Here is an 8988-nt window from a genome sequence, read left to right on the forward strand (position 1 = left end):
TATTGGTGTGAATAAATGTCAGCTCTCTGGCTGCAGTACCTTTGTAAGGTTCGTCTCCTCCAGTGCGAGCCGTTGGTGTATACATGCGAGGCTTCAGCCGAATTTTTTCACACGTTCAGGACATTTGCAAGAGTCACTCCAGGGTGCACTCTCTCATGTTGTCTAAGGTTGGAGGGTGACTAAATGCCTTCCACCTTCTGAGTTCTGCATGATTTCCCTCTCGTATAATTAGCTTAGGTCTCTCGCATTCGGGCTGAAAGTGCAACACACGTGGAGTTAAGGTTGCTGTACGCGAAATGTCCTCATGTTCATCGCATTCTGTGAGCGCTTCTCCAGCATGAAATCCCTGCTGTTGACAAGGAAAGAGAGGCTGTTAAAAATTACTCACATACTACTCATTCAGTCATTTCTCTACATGGGAATTCTAGGCGGCGCCCTCCGTGGTGGTCTTCATTCAAAATCTCCGCATACTAGTTACTTTCACAGGTGATGTTCCTTTGCTGAATTCACACAGATTTTCTGCCTGGTAAACCCTCACTGGTCATAGCCTTCTGATTAAGTTTTAGGTCTTCTTTAGGTTTCCAACACCATATCCAGGAGCTCTGTTTAATCAATTACATTTTCACTGACGCTCAGGTCAGAGTTTGACATGTAATGTCAAGTGACATGGGTCCTCAGATTGTTCCATCCTCCATTAAATGGATAGAAAATCTCCTGGCCACAGGTCCAAGGCCATGGAGGGCAGAGCTAGGGTGGAGGCTCTGATGTTGCTGATTCCCACGTGGGGAGGAACCAAGGTGACTGAGGACAATTGCATCCGGGGGAGCGGGGTGGGCCACAGGGAAGGTGGGGTGCTAAAGACCTGGAATGGGTGTTGGAGAACAAATGACGGTTCCTTTCACCAAGAATTATTAAATAAGAATTTTGGAAGAGGTGTCCTTGCTGTGGAGACAAGACTCTCCAGGAGACCGTGGTAAGGGTTACCCGGGAATTAATGTTAATCCTAGGAACTGAATCTTAATAAAACAATAACTGTGAACAGTAAGTCGAATCAAAGTGTAACACCCGATCATTTGCATTGTTTCCTGCCAAATGGAGATATTATGTACTCCCTACATGCCGAGGAGCCAATGCAGCCTTGCTCTTGACCATGGGAGGAAAAATCGTTCCTTCTGTCTGCGCATGCCTGTGGGTAAGCTGGCAGGGGTCACCCCCAGCTGAGTGGTTGGCGATTCATGTCTGGTGTATCTAACAAGATTTTGGAAGCCCGGGTTCTCATGGCTGCTTTCTCTTTCCTCAGATTTATCTGCTTGATTTTCGGATTGGCCCTGCCCAAGGATGCAGGGGAGGGCAGGTGGTGGCAGAGTTCCTGATGATGAAACAACAGGTGAGGAAAAAAAAGAAAAAAACAAAAAAACTTAGTTTGATTCCTGAATTGATCCGTCTTTTGCCAAATGGTCAGGTTTCTACTTTGGGTCCGGATCTTCTAAGTGCACCCAGGAAATATTAACTCCAGTTATGTTCACCACCCTGTCTTTAAGGATACAGCAGGTCAGGGACCAATGTAGAAACACTCTCTTTCCCAACACTTACTTTCACTTCTTCCAGCCTCCATTGAGGCTGTGACCTCACAGAGGACGGGAGAGGTATTTTCCTTCTCTTCTTTTAAAGGTCATCCCTTGGGCTCCGTGGCCTCCTTCATCATGCTACTGGCTGCGGTGGACTTAGGAATGCGGTGAACACAGGGGCTAGAGAATGACTCAGGACAGAAATCTCTAGGCCAGTGGGGAGCAGGCGTTTCATCAGGTGAGTCCTGTGTCATAGGTGCTGTGGTGAGCGGGGGTTTGGTGAGAGGGAGCAATAAAGAATCATTGATTTTTCCTGATTTCAAAAGCTTAACTTTTTACAGACTACTCCTAAACATTTTGACAGCTTCCAAAAGATAAACGTAAGTTCCTTAGCAAAGTTATTCACATAAGTGTTTTCCTTTGTGTTCTTAAGCTTCATTCCAATTAGGAAGTTGAATGCAGTGTCTGCAGATTCTTATTTTCTTAATTGTGACTGTGTATGGAGGAGAAGGGCCATAGTACACAGAAGAAAATGTCGAGCGCTGGACAGCAAATGACAGTCTGGAGAGCTCCAGGACCTCACTCCCACACAGAGACATCAGTAAAACAACCAGGACCTGCCTGAATGAGCTGGGGTTCTAGCCCAGGGAACCCCAGAAGTGGGAACAATGGGCTTTCTGATCCCACCATTGGCAGCCCTGGTAAGTGTTCCTATTAGACACGGGTGTGTGTGTGTGTGTGTGTGTGTGTGTGTGTGTGTGTGTGCGTGCACGTGTGTTTGTTTCATTTTCCTGACACCCCTGGACTTGCCGAGCGTGCGTCACTGTTGCATGAAAGCCATGGCCATGTGGTGCTAAAGTTATCAGACCCTCTCAGTCTTGTATCTTCCTGTGTTGCATACATAAAATTTCTCTAATGGGTCCAGATGCAAATGTTCAGTTGTCTCCTTGGCTCCTACCTGCAATGGCATGGGCTTGTCTTGCTTGGGAAAGCAGCTCTAGGCTCATGGAGAGAAGAGCTGCACGGGTGTAGGGTGGGCAGAGAGAATTGGAGAAAGCAAGTGAATTGCTATGGTCTCCTGATCCGGAGGTAAGAGGCTGGGCACTGAGGCAACCCAAGTCTTCCGAGTCAGGCTTCTGACTGCAGAATTCTCTACATTACCGTGAGGAGCGCCTCTCCTTCGCGTCAGCCTCCTGCCCAAATCTTCCCAGCCCCGTCCGCTGCTGGGGTCGCGTCGTGCCATGCCGAGCCGGACTGGCAGGCAGGTAGCTCCTAGGCGGACGCCCGGAGACGAACGCGAGCATTTGGGCGGTCGGAGGTGATCCGCCGCCGTCCAGCGATCAGAATCCATCCCGCGGACGTTCAAGCCCGTTGTCGGGAGCCACCTGGCGGCCGCTTTTATATTGTCCCTTCCCTCCTGAGCTTTGGCGAACTTGGCGAGGGATGTGATTCGCCCGCCAGGCGCGGGCCAGAGTTCCGGGAGGCCCGCGACGCTGGCGGCGACCGTCCCGGTGGTGCGGAGCGGTGGGCGATGCCTGCTCTCCCCGGAGATTGAATGTGGAGAGCCGTGTGTTGTGGGGCCGCCGCTGAGCTCCTTGGGCACGTTGGGGGGAGGTCTGCGCCGGTCGACCAGCACTCCCTGGTGTCCCTTGGCCCGCGGAGACTCCCCCCCACCCGACGTCCTGCTACGCGTGACCAGGAGAGGACGTCCGTGCCCGACGTCGTACTCCGTGTGTCACGATGCGTCGGTGCGTCCTCGCCGCCTTGGGGGCCCGGGTCATGCCGGTGCAGTCGTGGCGGTCTGGCTGCGCAACAGGGGCCACTTCAGTTGCTCCGGGTCCCAGGCGAGGCGGTCCCGGGGGCGCAACTTGCACCGAGGCAGGGGCATGGGATGCCTGTCAACAGACCGCATCCACCCGGCAGCTTAAACGGGCGTCTATGCAGGGAGCTCCCGTCCCAACTTCCTGGTAGCCTCGTCAGCGTGGCGCTTGCGTTTCGAACCTGTTCAGGTCCGCTCACCGCGGTGTGTCGAGGGCAAGCGTGTAGGGCGCTCGGGGAGGGGCGGCAGTTCCTCCTAGGCTTCGGTGGTCCTAAGTGGTAGACGTTTCTCTTTGGGAAACAGGGAACGCCTGGGGCATACGTGAGAGTCGGGAGGAGACACGAGCCTGAACGCGGTCCTGCAAGGGCGCGGTTGTCGTTAGCTTCCCTGAAGAAGCTCTGCAGACAGTGAACGGCCTAGAGACGCGCGTGCGGAGGGCAGGACCCCCCAGAGCAAGAAATGGCAACGACGGTGTCCTGTTTCGAGGACGGGTGTCAGAGGTGTGGCGGTGCGCCTTCGCTCGTGTGCCATCTGGATACTTCCCGTTGAAGTTCACACCAGTTGCACGTCACTTGGCGTTTGCGGCGGCAAGGTCGACCAGATGGGCAGATTTCGCTATTGGGGCAAGGAGAACATTTAGTGAATTGAGGCTCTTTCGGTTGTGCGAGTCACTACAACGTGAACAGTAGTGAAAAGAGAAACCTTAAGATTTACAATAAATCGACATTACTGTAAGAATTACTATAAAAACATATTATGCAACTTCCAGGTATTCTTGCATCTGGGAAGCCATTTCTTTCTTAAAAGGGCATTATTGCATAATGAAACATATAAGTAAGTGCATTTTTAGATTTTTATTTTGTATTTAGGAATATATTTAATTTCGAATTTACCAATAGTGTATATAATCGCATTGGGACTCTATACAGTAAAGAACACACCGGGAAATTCTGGATTTTATGGTAAATGCGTTCTTTTGGATTGCTTTGGGTTCTCAAAAAAATTAGAAAGAATTCAAGAGCCCAATATAAAGAGCAAGATAGCAATCCTCTTGTCTGTTATCCTTTAAAGGGGTAACCCCTTGAATTTTGAATAAAATGGATGATGGAAGGAATTTTAACAGGCACGTACAATGGAATTATTATCCTTATAATAATCGTTACCGGGCTTCCCCTGTGGCGCCGTGGCTGAGAGTCCCCCTGCCGATGCAGGGGACACGGGTTCGTGCCCCGGTCCGGGAGGATCTCACATGCCGTGGAGCAGCTGGGCCCGTGAGCCATGGCCGCTGAACCGGCGTGTCTGGAGCCTGTGCTCCGCAACGGGAGAGGCCACAACAGTGAGAGGCCCGCGTACAGGAAAAAAAAAAGAAAACTCGTTACTAATTTTCAAACGTATAGGTTTGAATGCTAACAAACTTTAAAGTACTTATTTTGCAATATAGAGAAGAGCAAACCTTCATCTTAAGACAGGAAATCTAGCTTTGCTCTCCCCAATTCATGCAGACAAAGTTTTCCAAAATGGAGAATTTTGTAAAATACTTTTACTAACCAGTCTTTCTAAACATATATTAGTTTTCAAAATTCCAGAACTGAGACTGCTTTAAATGTCAATTTTGTTTTAGGTACAGCCAACTTTCTATTGTAGACTAGTAGTGACATTTGGTAACTGTACAATGTATGAACGTGACTATTTTTCTTAATGTCAGAAATATTAGTTTGCAATTTATTCTTATTACCTGCCTTAGAATATAGAGTTCTATGAAGAGAAAGGCATTGTGTTATTTACAGTTGAATCAACGTAACAATCCAGGTTCCGAAATGTTGGAAGTTCTCATTAAATATTTCATAATTGAAAAATTTATAAATGAATGAACAAGGTGATTTAGCTTATTTTTCTCCTGCATGAATCCTTTATGCTAATAATTCCTGAATCATATTTTCCCTTTATGATCAGATAGTTGTTACAGTGTCCCTCCCTTGCATGGGTGTGTGTGTGTGTGTGCACTCAGGTGCACGTAAACACAGTAATGTCGCAGCTAACGTCATGGGTTTAAAAAAAATATTTGTTTAAGATTTTTTTTTTTTTGATGTGGACCATGTTAAAAGACTTTTATTGAATTTGTTACAATATTGTTACTGTTTTATGTTGTGGTGTTTTGGTTGCAAGCCATGTGAGATCTTAGCTCCCCGACCAGGGATTGAACCCGCCCTCCCTGCATTGGAAGGTGAGGTCTTAACCTCTAGAATGCTAGGAAAGTCCCCATGATGGCCTTTACAGGCCCTAGGATACCATTTCTCAACCCATTAGACTTCCGTGGGCCCGAGGGCTACAACGAATGTTTTGGCCAACAAAGAAGAGGAAAGGGAACTGGAAAAGGGCCAGAACTCATCATGCAGCCTGTGCGCTCTCTCTAGCTAGCCTTCTTGAAGGTTTAATTGACAAAATAGACACTGTCTCTATGGTGATCTTTCTCCCAGAACGTTTTTTAGTACCATTTTTCGACATCAAAGAGTAAAGCTTTAAAGGTAGACTCACCAATGGCTCTCTGCGGGATCTCCTTTGTGTTTATATGATTTAGTATATGCCACCCCTTATCGTTCTAATATATTCTTAAAGTAGAACTCTTTTTATGCCTTCAAAGATCTTTCACCTTCTCAGTCCTGAAGATATCTGTCTGTTCTTCTTGGACAAAACAAAACAAAACAAAACAAAACAAAAAACAAAGAAACCCTGGGCTACAAAATGCTAAGTAGGGATTAAACCACCTCTGACTCTGAATTTTTGAGTTCTTCCTGTCCATGAACCCACAATTATTCACCTTTCTTTAAATATAATTAATGTATATATTTTTAAAAGTCATATGGGAAATAGTAAATGAAAGTTAAGTAATAGAATTAATTGAAGCAGCAGAGGTTAATCACAAAGTATGTGTGTATTTATCCTTGAAGGCATTCATCCCGAACGTGTATACAAATATTTGGACGCTAATGGAAGGGTAAACACGTATCATACTATATTGTACATTTTCAGTTAACATTCATCGTTGTTTTCCGATTGATCCCAGTCTGTGTAGCTATGATGATAATGTTATAAAGAAAGAATGTATCTAATTGATCAACAGTGACAGAGTATTAACAGAAAACGGGCCCATGCTTACTCATCACAATCTTTCATCATGTTGAATGACACATACTCACTCAGTAGTGCTTATATATTTGCAAATACTGATCTACTGAAGCAGGTTGGCTTCGTTTCTCCTTACTTGATCCTGAGTATGGCTTTCAGCACTTCTCAAAACCCTTCACTCTCAACATATTTATATGGTATATTCAAAAAGAAGACAATGGCTGAAGGACTTAATTATTGACTCACTTGCATGCTAACACATTCTTTATAGACTATTTTCCCAGTATGGGTTTTCTGATGTGAATAGCAAGTGAAAGATTTTCCACATCCTCTTTAGAATGGGCATCTCCTCAGTGTGAGCACTTTCTTGTTCAGTCAGGAATAAGGAATCACTGAAGAATGTCCTTCCTTCATTACACTGAGACTATTTTTTCAGTGTGAACCCTGTCATGTCTCATGAGTCCATGACTAATGGAACTCTAGCATCCATTTCATCCGATTTCTTCTCCAGCAGTGATTAGATGGTGTACCCCAAGAGGGCTCTCCTTGTAGTAAACCTTGGGCTGTCTTCTCTACTGTGTCAGGGATGCAGCCCACTCTGAGTTCTCTGTGTATTCTGAGGCTGGAGCTCCACCTGAAGGCTCTTCCACCATGATTCCAGGCTCAGGGTTTCTCTCCACATGACTTTCCTGGCGAGTTAAAAGGGATAATTTCTGGCTGAAGGCTCAATATCACTGATTAGAGGCACAGGGTTTCTACTCGGTTTGAATTCTCGGGTGTTTATAAAAGTGGGAGCTCTGGGTAAAGGCTGCACCACATGGACTCCAGACATAGGGTGTGTCTCCTGTGAGTTTTCTAGTGCGTATAAGCGTGAGAGCTGCGTTTAAAGGCTTTTCCACATCCGTTGCATTTGTAGGGTTTCTCATCAGTGTGAATTCTCACCCATGACTAAGGTTATGGCTTTGGCTAAGTGCTTTCTCACATAAATGATATTCATTGTGGTTTCTCTCCTGTGTGAATGTGCTCATGATATTGAAGGGTTGCATGGTCACCGAAAGCTCCTCCACAGTCATTCCAAGCATAGGGCTTCTCCCCCGTTTGAGTTTATTGGTGTGAATAAATGTCAGCTCTCTGGCTGCAGTACCTTTGTAAGGTTCGTCTCCTCCAGTGCGAGCCGTTGGTGTATACATGCGAGGCTTCAGCCGAATTTTTTCACACGTTCAGGACATTTGCAAGAGTCACTCCAGGGTGCACTCTCTCATGTTGTCTAAGGTTGGAGGGTGACTAAATGCCTTCCACCTTCTGAGTTCTGCATGATTTCCCTCTCGTATAATTAGCTTAGGTCTCTCGCATTCGGGCTGAAAGTGCAACACACGTGGAGTTAAGGTTGCTGTACGCGAAATGTCCTCATGTTCATCGCATTCTGTGAGCGCTTCTCCAGCATGAAATCCCTGCTGTTGACAAGGAAAGAGAGGCTGTTAAAAATTACTCACATACTACTCATTCAGTCATTTCTCTACATGGGAATTCTAGGCGGCGCCCTCCGTGGTGGTCTTCATTCAAAATCTCCGCATACTAGTTACTTTCACAGGTGATGTTCCTTTGCTGAATTCACACAGATTTTCTGCCTGGTAAACCCTCACTGGTCATAGCCTTCTGATTAAGTTTTAGGTCTTCTTTAGGTTTCCAACACCATATCCAGGAGCTCTGTTTAATCAATTACATTTTCACTGACGCTCAGGTCAGAGTTTGACATGTAATGTCAAGTGACATGGGTCCTCAGATTGTTCCATCCTCCATTAAATGGATAGAAAATCTCCTGGCCACAGGTCCAAGGCCATGGAGGGCAGAGCTAGGGTGGAGGCTCTGATGTTGCTGATTCCCACGTGGGGAGGAACCAAGGTGACTGAGGACAATTGCATCCGGGGGAGCGGGGTGGGCCACAGGGAAGGTGGGGTGCTAAAGACCTGGAATGGGTGTTGGAGAACAAATGACGGTTCCTTTCACCAAGAATTATTAAATAAGAATTTTGGAAGAGGTGTCCTTGCTGTGGAGACAAGACTCTCCAGGAGACCGTGGTAAGGGTTACCCGGGAATTAATGTTAATCCTAGGAACTGAATCTTAATAAAACAATAACTGTGAACAGTAAGTCGAATCAAAGTGTAACACCCGATCATTTGCATTGTTTCCTGCCAAATGGAGATATTATGTACTCCCTACATGCCGAGGAGCCAATGCAGCCTTGCTCTTGACCATGGGAGGAAAAATCGTTCCTTCTGTCTGCGCATGCCTGTGGGTAAGCTGGCAGGGGTCACCCCCAGCTGAGTGGTTGGCGATTCATGTCTGGTGTATCTAACAAGATTTTGGAAGCCCGGGTTCTCATGGCTGCTTTCTCTTTCCTCAGATTTATCTGCTTGATTTTCGGATTGGCCCTGCCCAAGGATGCAGGGGAGGGCAGGTGGTGGCAGAGTTCC

This window comes from Mesoplodon mirus (genome assembly GCF_964341445.2).
Source record: "Mesoplodon mirus genome assembly, contig: HAP1_SCAFFOLD_639, whole genome shotgun sequence".
In the NCBI taxonomy this organism is placed as follows: domain Eukaryota; kingdom Metazoa; phylum Chordata; class Mammalia; order Artiodactyla; family Ziphiidae; genus Mesoplodon; species Mesoplodon mirus.